Source organism: Ranitomeya variabilis, chromosome 1 (genome assembly GCF_051348905.1).
Source record: "Ranitomeya variabilis isolate aRanVar5 chromosome 1, aRanVar5.hap1, whole genome shotgun sequence".
NCBI lineage: Eukaryota > Metazoa > Chordata > Amphibia > Anura > Dendrobatidae > Ranitomeya > Ranitomeya variabilis.
In genome coordinates, this window is record NC_135232.1 from 845,724,276 (window position 1) to 845,748,825 (window position 24,550).

General features: G+C 43.1%; 1 long non-coding RNA gene and 3 other non-coding genes across 4 annotated transcripts; all 4 read left to right on the plus strand.

Moving 5' to 3' along the window:
• The first annotated feature begins 3,194 nt into the window (after positions 1-3,194).
• On the plus strand, positions 3,195-4,491 carry LOC143773787 (uncharacterized). The gene is made up of 2 exons (XR_013215382.1): positions 3,195-3,312; positions 4,296-4,491. It is a non-coding gene; the product is annotated as an uncharacterized LOC143773787 (long non-coding RNA).
• Positions 4,492-19,241: 14,750 nt separating this feature from the next.
• Positions 19,242-19,314, plus strand: TRNAK-UUU (transfer RNA lysine (anticodon UUU)). The gene has a single exon. It is a non-coding gene; the product is annotated as a tRNA-Lys (tRNA).
• A 619-nt stretch (positions 19,315-19,933) lies between these two features.
• Positions 19,934-20,006, plus strand: TRNAK-UUU (transfer RNA lysine (anticodon UUU)). Its single transcript has one exon. It is a non-coding gene; the product is annotated as a tRNA-Lys (tRNA).
• A 1,992-nt stretch (positions 20,007-21,998) lies between these two features.
• Positions 21,999-22,071, plus strand: TRNAK-UUU (transfer RNA lysine (anticodon UUU)). The gene has a single exon. It is a non-coding gene; the product is annotated as a tRNA-Lys (tRNA).
• Positions 22,072-24,550: the final 2,479 nt, after the last annotated feature.

The window sequence follows — 24,550 nt, forward strand, 5'->3', positions numbered from 1 at the left end:
GAAACAAAAATTAAGATCTGGAAAAACGAATATTTCGATATTTGGTCTTTGATTTCAGTTGATCAGCACACAGTAGATAAAGAAAGACGACCAGTTGAGAGGGTTTTTGATAGGAGTAAGCAAAAAGTGGCAAAAACAATAAACAATTGGTTACAGGCTTTTGCAGTATTAGGGTGTATTATGGGGCAAAAGCACCCCGAACGCTGTTCTGAACTATTCATCTATCAAGATATGATTTACAATTCATATAGGGCGTATGGTGGTACGGCCTGGTGGAGATATGATGAGGAGTTCAGGAGGCGTTTGGGTATTCAACCTGAATTAGGATGGGGGGTAAAAGCCACCGATGTTTGGCTCCGCCTTATGTTATCTCAGAAACAGCCCCCCTTTCCAACATCGACTGCTGGACACACATCAACAGGCACCAATTCAGTGGTCGTACGCAGACCCGGAGCCTGTTGGCTTTTTAATGAAGGGCATTGCCGATTTTTCGGCTTGTGCAAGTTCAAGCATGAATGCTCTGCATGCGGGGGGGCCCACCCCGCCACAAAGTGTACTCGTCCCGCAGGAAAATTACCATCCAAACCACAGCAAACCGATCGCAAGGACACCGGTGAGCGTAACCGCGATGGGCCCATGGCTAAATCGGTACCATAAAAAAGATGCAGCTGGGCAAATTCGTTTTGGTTTTACGTTTGGCTTTTTTATTCCATTTAAACTCCAACGTACAATATCTTTTTCCAAAAATGTGAAATCTGCAGCTTCCCATCCTGATGTTGTTAGAGAAAAAATTTCAAAAGAAGTATCATTGGGTAGAATGGCTGGGCCTTTTTCATCCCCGCCTTTTCCATATTTTAGGGTCTCTCCTTTGGGGGTTGTACCTAAAAAAGAACCTGGCACATTTCGAATGATTCACCACCTGTCTTATCATAAAGGTGTCTCCGTTAATGATGGTATACTGCTGGAGGATTCTTCAGTAGCATATGCATCATTTGATAAAGCAGTAGTAATGGTCCGAGAGGCAGGCCCTAGAGCCTGGCTGGCAAAAGCGGATATCGACTCTGCTTTTCGGTTATTACCGGTTCATCCCGATTGTTTTCACCTGTTAGGCTGTCAAGTAGATGACCAGTATTACTATGATATGTGTCTCCCTATGGGATGTTCTATCTCATGCTATTATTTTGAGCTTTTTAGTTCCTTTTTGGATTGGGTAGTGCGTTACGAGACAAGCTGTAACGCTGTTACGCACTACCTGGACGATTTTCTTTTTGTGGGACCAGAGGATTCTGATCTATGTGCAATTTTAATTAACAAATTCAAAGAAGTAGCGAGTGACTTTGGTATACCGTTGTCTGCGGAAAAAACAATCGGTCCTGTTCAAAAGTTAACATTTTTGGGCATTGAGATTGACACAGTTTCCATGGTGTTTAGATTGCCATCTGAAAAAATTTAAAAAATGTTGAGTTTAATTCAAGGTTTTAGCGCAGTTCGTAAGGTAACATTGCAACAAATGCAATCTTTGTTGGGTTTATTAGTTTTTGCCTGCAGAGTCATGCCGGTAGGCAGAGTTTTTTCTCGCCGGCTGTCTTTGGCTACCAGAGGTGTGTCAAACCCTAGTCATAGACTCCGTATTACCAAGAGTATGCAGGCAGACCTGGAAGTTTGGAAATCCTTCCTGCAGACGTACAATTGTCATACTTGCTTTATGCCAAAAGAGGTTTTTAGCCAGGATCTCCAGTTATTTACAAGCGCAGATGGTTCTTCCGGTTTTGTTGTGGTTTTTGGTGATCAATGGTGTAAAGAAAACTGGCCTACATCTTGGCAAACTCTAGGTATTTGCCAGGATCCTGCCTTCTGTGAAGTGTTTGCAATCGTTCTATCTGTCGACCTTTGGTTTGACAGTTTAGCTAATAAGAAGATTGTTTTTCAGACTTCACACCCAAAAACCGCACTTTGCATAAATTTTATGTCTTGCACGTCCCTTCCAATCTTATGTCTGCTTCGCCGTCTTGCATTGTTATGCCTCAAATATAACATATGGCCTCGGGCTCAACAACTTTTAGTCTCTGGTAACAGATTGTCTGACATGCTACCACATTTTGATTGGCAGGTTTTCAAGAACAGTTTTCCCAGCACTCAACCGGTGGGCTTGCCTTGCCCCCTTTCTCTTTGGGAAACAGTGGCGAACAGTTGATGCCTCTGGTCCGTTCTTCAGTTGTCCCATCAACATGGCAGTCTTACGGTAAGGCATGGGAAGAATGGTGTTCATTGATACGTGGGAGGCCGGTACACTTGTCTGATCAATACAGATTACAAGTTACGATCGAATTCATTAGTCAACTTTTAGACAAGGGTATATCTGGATCATCGGCGGCAACGTTTATCTGGTTTAGCTTTTTATTTTCAGTTGTTAGGTTGGGTTGATGTTACTAAAACATTTCTTATCAGACAGGCGTTGAAAGGGTGGAAGCGAGCGCAACCAAGTCGTGAATGTAGGCGCCCCATTTCCTTATCTCTCCTTCATACCATTATATGTTCAACTAATGAGATATGTTCCTCTCATTTCGAGTCATTATTATTATCCGCTGCATTTGGTTTAGCCTTTTTTGGAGCTCTTCGGATCAGTGAGCTCGTTCCTCAGTCTAAGAGTAGTTTGGAGGGAGGTTTATTGTGTGACGACGTGGTCCTAGTTAAAGACTCATTACGCCTTCACCTCCGCAAGTCTAAGACAGACCCAGCAGGCAGAGGTACTTGGCTTTTGTTGCATCGCTATTCTGGGCAAGTTTGCCCTGTTCTTTTAATTAACGCCTATTTAGAGGTCAGACGTTTCGGTAGGTTTTTCCTTGTTCATTTAGATGGTTCGCCGTTGACTAGGTATCAATTTCAAGCATTATTCGGCAAGTGTTTAACAGCATCTGGGGTACCAGTTCGTGACTATGGTACCCACTCATTTCGAATTGGAGCTGCGACAGAGGCGGCTAAAGCAGGTTTGCCCGATTCAGAGGTACAAAGGATCGGCAGATGGCGCTCAGCTTGTTTTTCAAGGTATATTCGTCCTGATCTATTAATTTAATCTTGTCATCTTCATTCCAGGTTCGGGCAGTCCAACTGTGTGGCTGTTAGGCCACTCCTACATATTCTGGGCTGGTCAAAGGGCTGAATTCCGCCCAGGCGGTAGGAACCTAGGCTTTCGAGGCCTGAAATTTTCTTGGCGGGGGATAAAAGGCTTACAGTGGCCGCAAGTTTTGCCTGAAATAGTGGACATCTCCAAAGAAGCCAGGGGTCCGGTAGTTCTTGTTCTACACGCCGGCGGTAATGACTTGTGTTCTTACAAAATTGCGGAGTTAATAACAATAATGAAGTCAGATATAGCCCGTTTTCACAGCTTCTTTCAAGAACTTATATTTGTTTGGTCGGAAATAGTTCCTCGGTCGGTCTGGCATGGTGCCAGAGACGGCATGGCTATAGAGCGCACCAGGAGAACAATAAATGCCCGGATTTCGAAATTTGTTTGGGAAAGGTTTGGTGTTGTTATAAGACATAAGCAATTAGAAGGGGATAACAGAGCACTGTTAAGGCAAGATGGTGTACATCTTACAGATATTGGCCTAGATATCTTTTTATCAGGGCTACAAGATGGAATTGAGCAGGCTCTTTTGTTGATGGGTGGGGGTCGGAGTCCTGTGTAAGGACACATGATCCTTCCGTGGCGGGATTTAAAGAAAGGACACATGGGTACGGCTCGTCGGCTGACGTGCCTGTGAATTGACAACAGGGCATTTGGCGGCGAGCGTGGTTAATTAATTTTATGTGCCTTTCTAAGTGGTTAAAAAATATGTTGACAGTTATAAGAAATGAATTAATAAAAGCTGTGACCGACCTTCACCCATCAATTATAGTGTTCTTGTCTTATTTGTATGTTTTAAGGGTTATGTGTGGAGGGATCATGGTTATGCTGGGTGGGGTCTCCGCAGTCTGGCAGGCACCGCACTGAATAAGAATGGTGCCTCTGACTGCGGTGCCTCTTGTCCTCACTGGTTTCCATGTCATTGAGTGTTTTCCCTACACACAGTTTAATAGTTATAAGGGGGCGGTGCTTTAACATGGTTGCGGGCCAATCATTATGAGTGACTCACTATCCCTCCCCCCCTTCTTGTTAATGGGCTATATAACGCTGGGTTATTTTCCTCTCCCCCTCCTTCCCTCATTTTCAGTGGGTCCCGGAGGTGCTTTTCCCACCCTCCCTCCCCTTTTTTAATGTTTGTATTGTAACATTGGTATTTTATTTATTTTAGATGCAAGTCACAGCGGGATTTAAAGAAAGGACACATGGGTACGGCTCGTCGGCTGACGTGCCTGTGAATTGACAACAGGGCATTTGGCGGCGAGCGTGGTTAATTAATTTTATGTGCCTTTCTAAGTGGTTAAAAAATATGTTGACAGTTATAAGAAATGAATTAATAAAAGCTGTGACCGACCTTCACCCATCAATTATAGTGTTCTTGGCTTATTTGTATGTTTTAAGGGTTATGTGTGGAGGGATCATGGTTATGCTGGGTGGGGTCTCTGCAGTCATCTCACTCTTTATGTGTGGGATAATGCAGGGAACAATCAGGCCCACTGGATTACACTACACAGTTTGATTGACAGAAAGAGGCTGGCAGATATGCCACGAACAGGACTGACGCACGCAGATGCACACACTGGCAATAGAAATCTCACTCTTTATGTGTGGGAGAATGCAGGGAACAATCAGGCCCACTGGATTACACTACACAGTTTGATTGACAGAAAGAGGCTGGCAGATATGCCATGAACAGGATTGACGCACGCAGATGCACACACTGGCAATAGAAATCTCACTCTTTATGTGTGGGAGAATGCAGGGAACAATCAGGCCCACTGGATTACACTACACAGTTTGATTGACAGAAAGAGGCTGGCAGATATGCCACGAACAGCACTGACACACGCAGATGCACACACTGGCAATAGACATCTCACTCTTTATGTGTGGGAGAATGCAGGGAACAATCAGGCCCACTGGATTACACTACACAGTTTGATTGGCAGAAAGAGGCTGGCAGATATGCCACGAACAGGACTGATGCACGCAGATGCACACACTGGCAATAGACATCTCACTCTTTATGTGTGGGAGAATGCAGGGAACAATCAGGCCCACTGGATTACACTACACAGTTTGATTGGCAGAAAGAGGCTGGCAGATATGCCACGAACAGGACTGACGCACGCAGATGCACACACTGGCAATAGAAATCTCACTCTTTATGTGTGGGAGAATGCAGGGAACAATCAGGCCCACTGGATTACACTACACAGTTTGATTGGCAGAAAGAGGCTGGCAGATATGCCACGAACAGGACTGACGCACGCAGATGCACATACTGGCAATAGAAATGTCACTCTTTATGTGTGGGAGAATGCAGGGAACAATCAGGCCCACTGGATTACACTACACAGTTTGATTGGCAGAAAGAGGCTGGCAGATATGCCACGAACAGGACTGATGCACGCAGATGCACACACTGGCAATAGACGTCTCACTCTTTATGTGTGGGAGAATGCAGGGAACAATCAGGCCCACTGGATTACACTACACAGTTTGATTGGCAGAAAGAGGCTGGCAGATATGCCACGAACAGGACTGATGCACGCAGATGCACACACTGGCAATAGACATCTCACTCTTTATGTGTGGGAGAATGCAGGGAACAATCAGGCCCACTGGATTACACTACACAGTTTGATTGACAGAAAGAGGCTGGCAGATATGCCACGAACAGGACTGACGCACGCAGATGCACACACTGGCAATAGAAATCTCACTCTTTATGTGTGGGAGAATGCAGGGAACAATCAGGCCCACTGGATTACACTACACAGTTTGATTGGCAGAAAGAGGCTGGCAGATCTGCCACGAACAGGACTGACGCACGCAGATGCACATACTGGCAATAGAAATGTCACTCTTTATGTGTGGGAGAATGCAGGGAACAATCAGGCCCACTGGATTACACTACACAGTTTGATTGGCAGAAAGAGGCTGGCAGATATGCCACGAACAGGACTGACGCACGCAGATGCACACACTGGCAATAGAAATCTCACTCTTTATGTGTGGGAGAATGCAGGGAACAATCAGGCCCACTGGATTACACTACACAGTTTGATTGACAGAAAGAGGCTGGCAGATATGCCACGAACAGGACTGACGCACGCAGATGCACACACTGGCAATAGACATCTCACTCTTTATGTGTGGGAGAATGCAGGGAACAATCAGGCCCACTGGATTACACAACACAGTTTGATTGGCAGAAAGAGGCTGGCAGATATGCCATGAACAGGACTAACGCACGCAGATGCACACACTGGCAATAGAAATCTCACTCTTTATGTGTGGGAGAATGCAGGGAACAATCAGACCCACTGGATTACACTACACAGTTTGATTGGCAGAAAGAGGCTGGCAGATATGCCACGAACAGGACTGACACACGCAGATGCACACACTGGCAATAGAAATCTCACTCTTTATGTGTGGGAGAATGCAGGGAACAATCAGGCCCACTGGATTACACAACACAGTTTGATTGGCAGAAAGAGGCTGGCAGATATGCCACGAACAGGACTGACACACGCAGATGCACACACTGGCAATAGAAATCTCACTCTTTATGTGTGGGAGAATGCAGGGAACAATCAGGCCCACTGGATTACACTACACAGTTTGATTGGCAGAAAGAGGCTGTCAGATATGCCACGAACAGGACTGACGCACGCAGATGCACACACTGGCAATAGAAATCTCACTCTTTATGTGTGGGAGAATGCAGGGAACAATCAGGCCCACTGGATTACACTACACAGTTTGATTGGCAGAAAGAGGCTGGCAGATATGCCACGAACAGGACTGACACACGCAGATGCACACACTGGCAATAGAAATCTCACTCTTTATGTGTGGGAGAATGCAGGGAACAATCAGGCCCACTGGATTACACTACACAGTTTGATTGACAGAAAGAGGCTGGCAGATATGCCATGAACAGGACTGACACACGCAGATGCACACACTGGCAATAGACATCTCACTCTTTATGTGTGGGAGAATGCAGGGAACAATCAGGCCCACTGGATTACACTACACAGTTTGATTGGCAGAAAGAGGCTGGCAGATATGCCACGAACAGGACTGATGCACGCAGATGCACACACTGGCAATAGACATCTCACTCTTTATGTGTGGGAGAATGCAGGGAACAATCAGGCCCACTGGATTACACTACACAGTTTGATTGGCAGAAAGAGGCTGGCAGATATGCCACGAACAGGACTGACGCACGCAGATGCACACACTGGCAATAGACATCTCACTCTTTATGTGTGGGAGAATGCAGGGAACAATCAGGCCCACTGGATTACACAACACAGTTTGATTGGCAGAAAGAGGCTGGCAGATATGCCATGAACAGGACTAACGCACGCAGATGCACACACTGGCAATAGAAATGTCACTCTTTATGTGTGGGAGAATGCAGGGAACAATCAGACCCACTGGATTACACTACACAGTTTGATTGGCAGAAAGAGGCTGGCAGATATGCCACGAACAGGACTGACACACGCAGATGCACACACTGGCAATAGAAATCTCACTCTTTATGTGTGGGAGAATGCAGGGAACAATCAGGCCCACTGGATTACACTACACAGTTTGATTGACAGAAAGAGGCTGGCAGATATGCCACGAACAGGACTGACACACGCAGATGCACACACTGGCAATAGAAATGTCACTCTTTATGTGTGGGAGAATGCAGGGAACAATCAGGCCCACTGGATTACACTACACAGTTTGATTGGCAGAAAGAGGCTGGCAGATATGCCACGAACAGGACTGATGCACGCAGATGCACACACTGGCAATAGACATCTCACTCTTTATGTGTGGGAGAATGCAGGGAACAATCAGGCCCACTGGATTACACTACACAGTTTGATTGGCAGAAAGAGGCTGGCAGATATGCCACGAACAGGACTGACGCACGCAGATGCACACACTGGCAATAGAAATCTCACTCTTTATGTGTGGGAGAATGCAGGGAACAATCAGGCCCACTGGATTACACTACACAGTTTGATTGGCAGAAAGAGGCTGGCAGATATGCCACGAACAGGACTGACGCACGCAGATGCACATACTGGCAATAGAAATGTCACTCTTTATGTGTGGGAGAATGCAGGGAACAATCAGGCCCACTGGATTACACTACACAGTTTGATTGGCAGAAAGAGGCTGGCAGATATGCCACGAACAGGACTGACGCACTCAGATGCACACACTGGCAATAGAAATCTCACTCTTTATGTGTGGGAGAATGCAGGGAACAATCAGGCCCACTGGATTACACTACACAGTTTGATTGGCAGAAAGAGGCTGGCAGATATGCCACGAACAGGACTGACGCACGCAGATGCACACACTGGCAATAGAAATCTCACTCTTTATGTGTGGGAGAATGCAGGGAACAATCAGACCCACTGGATTACACTACACAGTTTGATTAGCAGAAAGAGGCTGGCAGATATGCCATGAACAGGACTGACGCACGCAGATGCACACACTGGCAATAGACATCTCACTCTTTATGTGTGGGAGAATGCAGGGAACAATCAGGCCCACTGGATTACACTACACAGTTTGATTAGCAGAAAGAGGCTGGCAGATATGCCATGAACAGGACTGACGCACGCAGATGCACACACTGGCAATAGAAATCTCACTCTTTATGTGTGGGAGAATGCAGGGAACAATCAGGCCCACTGGATTACACTACACAGTTTGATTGACAGAAAGAGGCTGGCAGATATGCCACGAACAGGACTGACGCACGCAGATGCACTCACTGGCAATAGACATCTCACTCTTTATGTGTGGGAGAATGCAGGGAACAATCAGGCCCACTGGATTACACTACACAGTTTGATTAGCAGAAAGAGGCTGGCAGATATGCCATGAACAGGACTGACGCACGCAGATGCACACACTGGCAATAGAAATCTCACTCTTTATGTGTGGGAGAATGCAGGGAACAATCAGGCCCACTGGATTACACTACACAGTTTGATTGACAGAAAGAGGCTGGCAGATATGCCACGAACAGGACTGACGCACGCAGATGCACTCACTGGCAATAGACATCTCACTCTTTATGTGTGGGAGAATGCAGGGAACAATCAGGCCCACTGGATTACACAACACAGTTTGATTGGCAGAAAGAGGCTGGCAGATATGCCACGAACAGGACTGACGCACGCAGATGCACACACTGGCAATAGACATCTCACTCTTTATGTGTGGGAGAATGCAGGGAACAATCAGGCCCACTGGATTACACAACACAGTTTGATTGGCAGAAAGAGGCTGGCAGATATGCCATGAACAGGACTAACGCACGCAGATGCACACACTGGCAATAGAAATCTCACTCTTTATGTGTGGGAGAATGCAGGGAACAATCAGACCCACTGGATTACACTACACAGTTTGATTGGCAGAAAGAGGCTGGCAGATATGCCACGAACAGGACTGACACACGCAGATGCACACACTGGCAATAGAAATCTCACTCTTTATGTGTGGGAGAATGCAGGGAACAATCAGGCCCACTGGATTACACAACACAGTTTGATTGGCAGAAAGAGGCTGGCAGATATGCCACGAACAGGACTGACGCACGCAGATGCACACACTGGCAATAGACATCTCACTCTTTATGTGTGGGAGAATGCAGGGAACAATCAGGCCCACTGGATTACACAACACAGTTTGATTGGCAGAAAGAGGCTGGCAGATATGCCATGAACAGGACTAACGCACGCAGATGCACACACTGGCAATAGAAATCTCACTCTTTATGTGTGGGAGAATGCAGGGAACAATCAGACCCACTGGATTACACTACACAGTTTGATTGGCAGAAAGAGGCTGGCAGATATGCCACGAACAGGACTGACACACGCAGATGCACACACTGGCAATAGAAATCTCACTCTTTATGTGTGGGAGAATGCAGGGAACAATCAGGCCCACTGGATTACACTACACAGTTTGATTGACAGAAAGAGGCTGGCAGATATGCCACGAACAGGACTGATGCACGCAGATGCACACACTGGCAATAGACATCTCACTCTTTATGTGTGGGAGAATGCAGGGAACAATCAGGCCCACTGGATTACACTACACAGTTTGATTGGCAGAAAGAGGCTGGCAGATATGCCACGAACAGGACTGACGCACGCAGATGCACACACTTGCAATAGAAATCTCACTCTTTATGTGTGGGAGAATGCAGGGAACAATCAGGCCCACTGGATTACACTACACAGTTTGATTGGCAGAAAGAGGCTGGCAGATATGCCACGAACAGGACTGACGCACGCAGATGCACATACTGGCAATAGAAATGTCACTCTTTATGTGTGGGAGAATGCAGGGAACAATCAGGCCCACTGGATTACACTACACAGTTTGATTGGCAGAAAGAGGCTGGCAGATATGCCACGAACAGGACTGACGCACGCAGATGCACACACTGGCAATAGAAATCTCACTCTTTATGTGTGGGAGAATGCAGGGAACAATCAGGCCCACTGGATTACACTACACAGTTTGATTGACAGAAAGAGGCTGGCAGATATGCCACGAACAGGACTGACGCACGCAGATGCACACACTGGCAATAGACATCTCACTCTTTATGTGTGGGAGAATGCAGGGAACAATCAGGCCCACTGGATTACACAACACAGTTTGATTGGCAGAAAGAGGCTGGCAGATATGCCATGAACAGGACTAACGCACGCAGATGCACACACTGGCAATAGAAATCTCACTCTTTATGTGTGGGAGAATGCAGGATTTAATCAGGCCCACTATATCACGGTATATTTTCTGTGGCACAAAATGAATGACAGATACCACAGACAGCACTGGCACAGATGCACAGATTTGCCAAGATTATTCTTCCTTTATTTAAATTTATTTCTTTTTTGGTATGGGAGACAAGTGAATAAATCAGGCCCACTAAATCACAGTATATTTTCTGTGGCAAAAAAAGAATGACAGATACCATAGACAGCACTGGCACAGATTTGCCAAGATTATTCTCCCTTTATTTAATTTTTTTTTTATTTTGATATGGGAGACAAGTGAATAAATCAGGCCCACTATATCAAGGTATATTTCCTGTGGCACAAAATGAATGACAGATACCACAGACAGCACTGGCACAGATGCACAGATTTGGCAAGATTCTTCTCCCTTTAATTTTTTTTTTTATATGGGAGACAAGTGAATAAATTAGGCCCACTATATCACAGTATTTTTTCTGTGGCAAAAAATGAATGACAGATACCACAGACAGCACTGGCACAGATTTGCCAATATTATTCTCCCTATATTTAATTTTTTTTTTATTTTGATATGGAAGACAAGTGAATAAATCAGGCCCACTATATCACGGTATATTTCCTGTGGCACAAAATGAATGACAGATACCACAGACAGCACTGGCACAGATGCACTGATTGGCAATATAAATCTCCCTTCTTAGGTGTGGGACAGTGCAGAAAAATACAGGCCCACTGTTTTACACTACACAATTTCAGGGGCTGAAAGTGGCTGGAAGATATTAAAAAAAAAAAAGGGACCGTACTACAATTACTATCTCCCTACAATAATCTCTGAAAAGTATGGCAGGCAGCAATAAAGTGGACTGCTGCACACAAAAAATGAGGACAAACAAACAAGATAGCTGTGCAGAAAGGAAGGAGCAACAGGATTTGTGCTTTTAACCCCTTTCTGACATATGACGTACTATCCCGTCGAGGTGGGGTGGGCCCGTATGACCACCGACGGGATAGTACGTCATACGTGATCGGCCGCGCTCACGGGGGGAGCGCGGCCGATCGCGGCCGAATGTCAGCTGCATATCGCAGCTGACATCCGGCACTATGTGCCAGGAGCGGTCATGGACCGCCCCCGGCACATTAACCCCCGGCACACCGCGATCAAACATGATTGCGGTGTGCCGGCGGTATAGGGAAGCATCGCGCAGGGAGGGGGCTCCCTATGGGCTTCCCTGAGACCTCCGGAGCAACGTGATGTGATCGCGTTGCTCCAAGGGTCTCCTACCTCCTTCCTCGCTGCAGGTCCCGGATCCAAGATGGCCGCGGCATCCGGGTCCTGCAGGGAGGGAGGTGGCTTACCGAGTGCTGCTCAGAGCAAGCGCTTGGTAAACCTGCAGTGCTGTAAGTCAGATCGGTGATCTGACAGAGTGCTGGGCAAACTGTCAGATCACCGATCTGTGATGTCCCCCCTGGGACAAAGTAAAAAAGTAAAAAATAAAATTCCCACATGTGTAAAAAAAAAAAAAAAATCCTAAATAAAGAAAAAAAAAAATATTATTCCCATAAATACATTTCTTTATCTACATAAAAAACCAAAACAATAAAAGTACACATGTTTAGTATCGCCGCATCCGTAACGTCCCAACCTATAAAACTGTCCTACTAGTTAACCCCTTCAGTAAACACCGTAAGGAAAAAAAAAAAAAACAGGCAAAAACCGCCGCTTTATTACCATACCACGGAACAAAAAGTGGAATAACACGCGAACAAAAAGACAGATATAAATAACCATGGTACCGATGAAAACATCATCTTGTCCCGCAAAAAACAAGCCACAATACAGCATCATCAGCAAAAAAATTAAAAAGTTATAGTCCTGAGAATAAAGCAATACCAAAATAATTATTTTTTCTATAAAATAGTTTTTATCGTATAAAAGCGCCAAAACATAAAAAAAGATATAAATGAGATATCGCTGTAATCGTACTGACCCGACGAATAAAACTGCTTTATCAATTTTACCAAACGCGGAACGGTATAAACGCCTCCCCCAAAAGAAATTCATGAATAGCTGGTTTTTGATCATTCTGCCTCACAAAAATTGGAATAAAAAGCGATCAAAAAATGTCACGTGCCCGAAAATGTTACCAATGAAAACGTCAACTCGTCCCGCAAAAAACAAGACCTCACATGACTCTGTGGACTCAAATATGGAAAAATTATAGCTCTCAAAATGTGGTAACGCAAAAAATATTTTTTGCAATAAAAAGCGTCTTTCAGTGTGTGACGGCTGCCAATCATAAAAATCCGCTAAATAACCCGGTATAAAAGTAAATCAAAACCCCCTTCATCACCCCCTTAGTTAGGGAAAAATAAAAAAATAAAAAAAATGTATTTATTTCCATTTTCCCATTAGGGTTAGGGCTAGGGTTAGGGCTAGGGCTAGGGCTAGGGTTAGGGCTAGGGCTAGGGCTAGGGTTAGGGCTAGGTCTAGGGTTAGGGCTAGGGTTAGGGTTAGGGCTAGGGTTAGGGTTAGGGATAGGGCTAGAATTAGGGTTAGGGCTAGGGTTAGGGCTAGGGTTAGGGCTAGGGTTGGGGCTAGGGTTAGGGCTAGGGCTAGGGTTAGGGTTAGGGCTAGGGTTAGGGTTAGGGCTAGGGTTATTGCTAGGGTTAGGGCTAGGGTTAGGGCTAGGGTTGGGGCTAGGGTTAAGGCTACAGTTAGGATTGGGACTAAAGTTAGGGTTAGGGTTTGGATTACATTTACGGTTGGGAATAGGGTTGGGTGTGTCTCGGTTAGAGGTGTGGTTAGGGTTACTGTTGGGATTAGGGTAAGGGGTGTGTTTGGATTAGGGCATCAGTTATAATTGGGGGGTTTCCACGGTTTAGGCACATCAGGGGCTCTCCAAACGGGACATGGCATCCGATATCAATTCCAGCCAATTCTGCGTTGAAAAAGTAAAACAGTGCTCCTTCCCTTCAGAGCTCTCCCGTGTGCCCAAACAGGGGTTTACCCCAACATATGGGGTATCGGCGTACTCAGGACAAATTGGACAACATCTTTTGGGGTCCAATTTATCCTGATACCCTTGTGAAAATACAAAACTGGGGGCTAAAAAATCATTTTTGTGAAAAAAAAAAAGAATTTTTATTTTCACGGCTCTGCGTTATAAACTGTAGTGAAACACTTGGGGTTTCAAAGCTCTCAAAACACATCTAGATAAGTTCCTTAGGGGGTCTAGTTTCCAATATGGGGTCATTTGTGGGGGATTTGTACTGTTTGGGTAAATCAGGGGCTCTGCAAATGCAACGTGACGCCTGCAGACCAATCCATTTAAGTCTGCATTCCAAATGGCGCTCCTTCCCTTCCGAGCTCTGTCATGCGCCCAAACAGTGGTTCCCCCCCACATATGGGGTATCAGCGTACTCAGGACAAATTGGACAAGAACTTTTGGGGTCCAATTTATCCTGATACCCTTGTGAAAATACAAAACTGGGGGCTAAAAATAAGTTTTGTGAAAAAAAAAAGAATTTTTATTTTCACGACTCTGCGTTGTAAACTGTAGTGAAACACTTGGGGGTTCAAAGTTCTCACAACACATCTAGATAAGTTCCTTGGGGGGTCTAGTTTCCAATATGGGGTCACTTGTGGGGGGTTTGTACTGTTTGGGTACATCAGGGGCTCTGCAAATGCAACGTGACGCCTGCAGACCAATCCATTTAAGTCTGCATTCCAAATGTCGCTCCTTCCCTTCCGAGCTCTGTCATGCGCCCAAACAGTGGTTCCCCCCCATATATGGGGTATCAGCGTACTCAGGACAAATTGGACAACAACTTTTGGGGTCCAATTTATCCTGATCCCCTTGTGAAAATACAAAACTGGGGGCTAAAAAATCATTTTTGTGAAAAAAAAAAAGAATTTTTATTTTCACGGCTCTGCGTTTTAAACTGTAGTGAAACACTTGGGGGTTCAAACCTCTCAAAACACATCTAGATAAGTTCCTTAGGGGGTCTACTTTCCAAAATGGTGTCACTTGTGGTTTTTTTTAATGTTTAGGCACATCAGGGGCTCTCCAAACGCAACATGGCGTCCCATCTTAATTCCAGTCAATTTTGCATTAAAAAGTAAAATAGCGCTCCTTCCCTTCCGAGCTCTGCTATGTGCCCAAACAGTGGTTTACCCCCACATATGGGGTATCGTCGTACTCAGGACAAATTGCGCAACAACTTTTATGGTCTAATTTCTTCTCTTACCCTTGGGGAAATAAAAAATGGGGGCGAAAAAATCATTTTTGTGAAATAATATGATTTTTTATTTTTACGGCTCTGCAATATAAACTTCTGTGAAGCACTTATTGGGTCAAAGTGCTCAACACACATCTAGATAAGTTCCTTAAGGGGTCTACTTTCCAAAATGGTGTCACTTGTGGGGGGTTTCAATGTTTAGGCACATCAGGGGCTCTCCAAACGCAACATGGCGTCCCATCTCAATTCCAGTCAATTTTGCATTGAAAAGTCAAATGGCGCTCCTTTCCTTCCGAGCTCTGCCATGCACCCAAACAGTGGTTTACCCCCACATATGGGGTATCAGCGTACTCAGGACAAATTGTACAACAACTTTTTGGGTCCATTTTCTCCTGTTACCCTTGGTAAAATAAAACAAATTGGAGCTGAAATAAATTTTGTGTGAAAAAAAGTTAAATGTTCATTTGTATTTAAACATTCCAAAAATTCCTGTGAAACACCTGAAGGGTTAATAAACTTCTTGAAAGTGGTTTTGAGTACCTTGAGGGGTGCAGTTTTTAGAATGGTGTCACACTTGGGTATTTTCTATCATATAGACCCCTCAAAATGACTTCAAATGAGATGTGGTCCCTAAAAAAAAATGGTGTTGTAAAAATGAGAAATTTCTGGTCAACTTTTAACCCTTATAACTCCCTAACAAAAAAAATTTTGGTTCCAAAATTGTGCTGATGTAAAGTAGACATGTGGGAAATGTTACTTATTAAGTATTTTGCATGACATATGTCTGTGATTTAAGGGCATAAAAATTCAAATTTGGAAAATTGCGAAATTTTCATAATTTTCACCAAATATTCGTTTTTTTCACAAATAAACGCAAGTTATATTGAAGAAATTTTACCACTATCATGAAGTACAATATGTCGCGAGCAAACAGTGTCAGAATCGCCAAGATCCGTTGAAGCGTTCCAGAGTTATAACCTCATAAAGGGACAGTGGTCAGAATTGTAAAAATTGGCCTGGTCATTAACGTGCAAACCACCCTTGGGGGTGAAGGGGTTAAAAAAGCAGTTGGTTTGCACAGCGGCGTACACACAGCAACGCAGCGATCAGGGAGCCTTATAACCTACAGAGCTGTTGCACAGAAATCATGCCTCCACTGTCCCTGCAAAGAAAAGGTGGTGTTGGACAGTGGAAATCGCTACAGCACAAGCGGTTTGGGGGTTAATTTACCCTGCCTAACGCTATCCCTGCTTCTGACGAAGCGGCAGCATCCTCTCCCTATGCTCAGATCAGCAGCAGTAAGATGGCGGTCGGCGGGAACGCCCCTTTATAGCCCCTGTGACACCGCAGAAAGCAAGCCAATCACTGCCATGCCCTTCTCTAAGATGGTGGGGACCAGGACCTATGTCATCACGCTGCCCACACTCTGCGTGCACCTTCATTGGCTGAGAAATGGCGCTTTAAGCATCATATGAAACGCGACTTTGGCGCGAAGATCGTGTACCGCATGGCCGATCCCACGCTGGGATCGGGTCGGGTTTCATGAAACCCGACTTTGCCAAAAGTCGGCGACTTATGAAAATGACCGATCCGTTTCGCTCAACCCTACTCAACACTGCTCTTTCCCACTTTCCTATGCATAGAGTTAAAAAAGAGATGTAATCTGACACCTCATTGTGCTGGCAGACAGTGTTGACTTTGATTTTGAGGTTGTACAGTGACATAAAGAAAGCAGCATATCTTAGGGTACAGTTCGATGAATAGGAAGAAAATCTTTAAAAATTTACAAATTTTTGATGGAGAGGGCCTGGGTAGCTCAGTCGGTAGAGCATCAGACTTTTAATCTGAGGGTCCAGGGTTCAAGTCCCTGTTCAGGCGTCTTTTAAATTTCAGCTTGTGCTTTAAGTTAAGTTACATGCTTAGTTCACTCATTTGTTATTAAAAAATAAAAATGTTGCTTTTCTTCTAGATAGGAAAAGATACATTAGAATATGTCCAAACTGAATGCACGATGCTTTGCTTGATTTTGGCATTGTACAGTGATGTTAAGCAGGAACATACACTCACCGGCCACTTTATTAGGTACACCATGCTAGTAACGGGTTGGACCCCTTTTGCCTTCAGAACTGCCTCAATTCTTCGTGGCATAGATTCAACAAGGTGCTGGAAGCATTCCTCAGAGATTTTGGTCCATATTGACATGATGGCATCACACAGTTGCCGCAGATTTGTCGGCTGCACATCCCAAAGATGCTCCATACAAGGCAGGATGGATCCATGCTTTCATGTTGTTTACGCCAAATTCTGACCCTACCATCCGAATGTCGCAGCAGAAATCGAGACTCATCAGACCAAGCAACGTTTTTCCAATCTTCTACTGTCCAATTTCGATGAGCTTGTACAAATTGTAGCCTCAGTTTCCTGTTCTTAGCTGAAAGGAGTGGTACCCGGTGTGGTCTTCTGCTGCTGTAGCCCATCTGCCTCAAAGTTCGACGCACTGTGCGTTCAGAGATGCTCTTAGGCCTACCTTGGTTGTAACGGGTGGCGATTTGAGTCACTGTTGCCTTTCTATCAGCTCGAACCAGTCTGCCCATTCTCCTCTGACCTCTGGCATCAACAAGGCATTTCCGCCCACAGAACTGCCGCTCACTGGATTTTTTTTCTTTTTCGGACCATTCTCTGTAAACCCTAGAGATGGTTGTGCGTGAAAATCCCAGTAGATCAGCAGTTTCTGAAATACTCAGACCAGCCCTTCTGGCGCCAACAACCATGCCACGTTCAAAGGCACTCAAATCACCTTTCTTCCCCATACTGATGCTCGGTTTGAACTGCAGAAGATTGTCTTGACCATGTCTACATACCTAAATGCACTGAGTTGCCGCCATGTGATTGGCTGATTAGAAATTAAGTGTTAACAAGAAGTTGGACAGGTGTACCTAATAAAATGGCCAGTGAGTGTATGTTTCCAATAAAAAGCAAGCAGAACCAAAGTGAGTTCTACTTTTCTCTGTAGCACATGTGGCATCAACATTATGAAAGACAATAAACATCAGTACTGAGCTGTACGTATGTGAATTCAGCTTTGGAGAAAGCTAAATCAATTGCTTGATGTTGCAGCTCCACCTGCTTGTAACTGCACAAGTCTGATAGCTTTTCACTGGGCTGAGTGCTCAACACTGCTCTTTCCCACTTTCCTATGCATAGAGTTAAAAAAGAGATGTAACCTGACACCTCATTGTGCTGGCAGACAGTGTTGACTTTGATTTTGAGTTTGCACAGTGACATAAAGAAAGCAGCATATCTTAGGGTACAGATCGATGAATAGGAAGAGAATCTTAAAAAATGTACAAACTTTTTGCTGGAGAGGGCCTGGGTAGCTCAGTCGATAGAGCATCAGACTTTTAATCTGAGGATCCAGGGTTCAAGTCCCTGTTCAGGTGTCTTTTAAAATTCATCCTATCACTTTGCTTTGTTTAAATTTCAGCTTGTGCTTTAAGTTAAGTTACATGCTTAGTTCACTCATTTGTTATTAAAAAATAAAAATGTTGCTTTTCTTCTAGATAGGAAAAGATGCATTTGAATATGTCCAAACTGAATGCACGATGCTTTGCTTGATTTTGGCATTGTACAGTGATATTAAGCAGGAACATATGTTTCCCATAAAAAGCAAGCAGAACCAAAGTGAGTTCTACTTTTCTCTGTAGCACATGTGGCATCAACATTATGAAAGGAAATAAACATCAGTACTGAGCTGTACGTATGTGAATTCAGCTTTGGAGAAAGCTAAATCAATTGCTTGATGTTGCAGCTCCACCTGCTTGTAACTGCACAAGTCTGATAGCTTTTCACTGGGCTGAGTGCTCAACACTGCTCTTTCCCACTTTCCTATGCATAGAGTTAAAAAAGAGATGTAACCTGACACCTCATTGTGCTGGCAGACAGTGTTGACTTTGGTTTTGAGTTTGCACAGTGACATAAAGAAAGCAGCATATCTTAGGGTACAGATCGATGAATAGGAAGAGAATCTTAAAAAATGTACAAACTTTTTGCTGGAGAGGGCCTGGGTAGCTCAGTCGGTAGAGCATCAGACTTTTAATCTGAGGGTCCAGGGTTCAATTCCCTGTTCAGGCATCTTTTAAATTTCATCCAATCACTTTGCTTTGTTTAAATTTCATCTTGTGCTTTAAGTTAAGTTACATGCTTAGTTCACTCATTTGTTATTAAAAAAATAAAAATGTTGCTTTTCTTCTAGGTAGGAAAAGATACATTTGAATATGTCCAAACTGAATGCACGATGCTTTGCTTGATTTTGGCATTGTACAGTGATATTAAGCAGGAACATATGTTTCCCATAAAAAGCAAGCAGAACCAAAGTGAGTTCTACTTTTCTCTGTAGCACATGTGGCATCAACATTATGAAAGACAATAAACATCAGTACTGAGCTGTACGTATGTGAATTCAGCTTTGGAGAAAGCTAAATCTATTGCTTGATGTTGCAGCTCCACCTGCTTGTAACTGCACAAGTCTGATAGCTTTTCACTGGGCTGAGTGCTCAACACTGCTCTTTCCCACTTTCCTATGCATAGAGTTAAAAAAGAGATGTAACCTGACACCTCATTGTGCTGGCAGACAGTGTTGACTTTGATTTTGAGTTTGCACAGTGACATAAAGAAAGCAGCATATCTTAGGGTACAGATCGATGAATAGGAAGAGAATCTTAAAAAATGTACAAACTTTTTGCTGGAGAGGGCCTGGGTAGCTCAGTCGGTAGAGCATCAGACTTTTAATCTGAGGGCCCAGGGTTCAAGTCCCTGTTCAGGCATCTTTTAAATTTCATCCTATCACTTTGTTTAAATTTCAGCTTGTGCTTTAAGTTAAGTTACATGCTTAGTTCACTCATTTGTTATTAAAATATAAAAATGTTGCTTTTCTTCTAGATAGGAAAAGATACATTTGAATATGTCCAAACTGAATGCACGATGCTTTGCTTGATTTTGGCATTGTACAGTGATATTAAGCAGGAACATATGTTTCCCATAAAAAGCAAGCAGAACCAAAGTGAGTTCTACTTTTCTCTGTAGCACATGTGGCATCAACATTATGAAAGGAAATAAACATCAGTACTGAGCTGTACGTATGTGAATTCAGCTTTGGAGAAAGCTAAATCAATTGCTTGATGTTGCAGCTCCACCTGCTTGTAACTGCACAAGTCTGATAGCTTTTCACTGGGCTGAGTGCTCAACACTGCTCTTTCCCACTTTCCTATGCATAGAGTTAAAAAAGAGATGTAACCTGACACCTCATTGTGCTGGCAGACAGTGTTGACTTTGATTTTGAGTTTGCACAGTGACATAAAGAAAGCAGCATATCTTAGGGTACAGATCGATGAATAGGAAGAGAATCTTAAAAAACGTACAAAACTTTTTCTTGGAGAGGGCCTAGGTAGCTCAGTCGGTAGAGCATCAGACTTTTAATCTGAGGGTCCAGGATTCAATTCCCTGTTCAGGCATCTTTTAAATTTCATCCAATTGCTTTGCTTAGTTTAAATTTCATCTTGTGCTTTAAGTTAAGTTACATGCTTAGTTCACTCATTTGTTATTAAAAAAATAAAAATGTTGCTTTTCTTCTAGATAGGAAAAGATACATTTGAATATGTCCAAACTGAATGCACGATGCTTTGCTTGATTTTGGCATTGTACAGTGATATTAAGCAGGAACATATGTTTCCCATAAAAAGCAAGCAGAACCAAAGTGAGTTCTACTTTTCTCTGTAGCACATGTGGCATCAACATTATGAAAGACAATAAACATCAGTACTGAGCTGTACATATGTGAATTCAGCTTTGGAGAAAGCTAAATCAATTGCTTGATGTTGCAGCTCCACCTGCTTGTAACTGCACAAGTCTGATAGCTTTTCACTGGGCTGAGTGCTCAACACTGCTCTTTCCCATTTTCCTATGCATAGAGTTAAAAAAGAGATGTAACCTGACACCTCACTGTGCTGGCAGACAGTGTTGACTTTGATTTTGAGTTTGCACAGTGACATAAAAAAAGCAGCATATCTTAGGGTACAGATCGATGAATAGGAAGAGAATCTTAAAAAATGTACAAACTTTTTGCTGGAGAGGGCCTGGGTAGCTCAGTCGGTAGAGCATCAGACTTTTAATCTGAGGGTCCAGGGTTCAAGTCCCTGTTCAGGCGTCTTTTAAATTTCATCCTATCACTTTGTTTAAATTTCAGCTTGTGCTTTAAGTTAAGTTACATGCTTAGTTCACTCATTTGTTATTAAAAAATAAAAATGTTGCTTTTCTTCTAGATAGGAAAAGATACATTTGAATATGTCCAAACTGAATGCACGATGCTTTGCTTGATTATGACATTGTACAGTGATATTAAGCAGGAACATATGTTTCCCATAAAAAGCAAGCAGAACCAAAGTGAGTTCTACTTTTCTCTGTAGCACATGTGGCATCAACATTATGAAAGACAATAAACATCAGTACTGAGCTGTACGTATGTGAATTCAGCTTTGGAGAAAGCTAAATCAATTGCTTGATGTTGCAGCTCCACCTGCTTGTAACTGCACAAGTCTGATAGCTTTTCACTGGGCTGGGTGCTCAACACTGCTCTTTCCTATTTTCCTATGCATAGAGTTAAAAAAGAGATGTAACCTGACACCTCATTGTGCTGGCAGACAGTGTTGACTTTGATTTTGAGTTTGCACAGTGACATAAAAAAAGCAGCATATCTTAGGGTACAGATCGATGAATAGGAAGAGAATCTTAAAAAATGTACAAACTTTTTTCTGGAGAGGGCCTGGGTAGCTCAGTCGGTAGAGCATCAGACTTTTAATCTGAGGGTCCAGGGTTCAAGTCCCTGTTCAGGCATCTTTTAAATTTCATCGTCTCACTTTGCTTTGTTTAAATTTCAGCTTGTGCTTTAAGTTAAGTTACATGCTTAGTTCACTCATTTGTTATTAAAAAATAAAAATGTTGCTTTTCTTCTAGATAGGAAAAGATACATTTGAATATGTTCAAACTGAATGCACGATGCTTTGTTTGATTTTGGCATTGTACAGTGATATTAAGTAGGAACATATGTTTCCCATAAAAAGCAAGCAGAACCAAAGTGAGTTCTACTTTTCTCTGTAGCACATGTGGCATCAACATTATGAAAGACAATAAACATCAGTACTGAGCTGTACGTATGTGAATTCAGCTTTGGAGAAAGCTAAATCAATTGCTTGATGTTGCAGCTCCACCTGCTTGTAACTGCACAAGTCTGATAGCTTTTCACTGGGCTGAGTGCTCAACACTGCTCTTTCCCATTTTCCTATGCATAGAGTTAAAAAAGAGATGTAACCTGACACCTCATTGTGCTGGCAGACAGTGTTGACTTTGATTTTGAGTTTGCACAGTGACATAAAGAAAGCAGCATATCTTAGGGTACAGATCGATGAATAGGAAGAGAATCTTAAAAAATGTACAAACTTTTTTCTGGAGAGGGCCTGGGTAGCTCAGTCAGTAGAGCATCAGACTTTTAATCTGAGGGTCCAGGGTTCAAGTCCCTGTTAAGGCGTCTTTTAAATTTCATCCTATCACTTTGTTTAAATTTCAGCTTGTGCTTTAAGTTAAGTTACATGCTTAGTTCACTCATTTGTTATTAAAAAATAAAAATGTTGCTTTTCTTCTAGATAGGAAAAGATACATTTGAATATGTCCAAACTGAATGCACGATGCTTTGCTTGATTATGACATTGTACAGTGATATTAAGCAGGAACATATGTTTCCCATAAAAAGCAAGCAGAACCAAAGTGAGTTCTACTTTTCTCTGTAGCACATGTGGCATCAACATTATGAAAGACAATAAACATCAGTACTGAGCTGCACGTATGTGAATTCAGCTTTGGAGAAAGCTAAATCAATTGCTTGATGTTGCAGCTCCACCTGCTTTTAACTGCACAAGTCTGATAGCTTTTCACTGGGCTGAGTGCTCAACACTGCTCTTTCCTATTTTCCTATGCATAGAGTTAAAAAAGAGATGTAACCTGACACCTCATTGTGCTGGCAGACAGTGTTGACTTTGATTTTGAGTTTGCACAGTGACATAAAAAAAGCAGCATATCTTAGGGTACAGATCGATGAATAGGAAGAGAATCTTAAAAAATGTACAAACTTTTTGCTGGAGAGGGCCTGGGTAGCTCAGTCGGTAGAGCATCATACTTTTAATCTGAGGGTCCAGGGTTCAAGTCCCTGTTCAGGCATCTTTTAAATTTCATCGTCTCACTTTGCTTTGTTTAAATTTCAGCTTGTGCTTTAAGTTAAGTTACATGCTTAGTTCACTCATTTGTTATTAAAAAATAAAAATGTTGCTTTTCTTCTAGATAGGAAAAGATACATTTGAATATGTTCAAACTGAATGCACGATGCTTTGTTTGATTTTGGCATTGTACAGTGATATTAAGTAGGAACATATGTTTCCCATAAAAAGCAAGCAGAACCAAAGTGAGTTCTACTTTTCTCTGTAGCACATGTGGCATCAACATTATGAAAGACAATAAACATCAGTACTGAGCTGTACGTATGTGAATTCAGCTTTGGAGAAAGCTAAATCAATTGCTTGATGTTGCAGCTCCACCTGCTTGTAACTGCACAAGTCTGATAGCTTTTCACTGGGCTGAGTGCTCAACACTGCTCTTTCCCATTTTCCTATGCATAGAGTTAAAAAAGAGATGTAACCTGACACCTCATTGTGCTGGCAGACAGTGTTGACTTTGATTTTGAGTTTGCACAGTGACATAAAGAAAGCAGCATATCTTAGGGTACAGATCGATGAATAGGAAGAGAATCTTAAAAAATGTACAAACTTTTTTCTGGAGAGGGCCTGGGTAGCTCAGTCAGTAGAGCATCAGACTTTTAATCTGAGGGTCCAGGGTTCAAGTCCCTGTTAAGGCGTCTTTTAAATTTCATCCTATCACTTTGTTTAAATTTCAGCTTGTGCTTTAAGTTAAGTTACATGCTTAGTTCACTCATTTGTTATTAAAAAATAAAAATGTTGCTTTTCTTCTAGATAGGAAAAGATACATTTGAATATGTCCAAACTGAATGCACGATGCTTTGCTTGATTATGACATTGTACAGTGATATTAAGCAGGAACATATGTTTCCCATAAAAAGCAAGCAGAACCAAAGTGAGTTCTACTTTTCTCTGTAGCACATGTGGCATCAACATTATGAAAGACAATAAACATCAGTACTGAGCTGCACGTATGTGAATTCAGCTTTGGAGAAAGCTAAATCAATTGCTTGATGTTGCAGCTCCACCTGCTTTTAACTGCACAAGTCTGATAGCTTTTCACTGGGCTG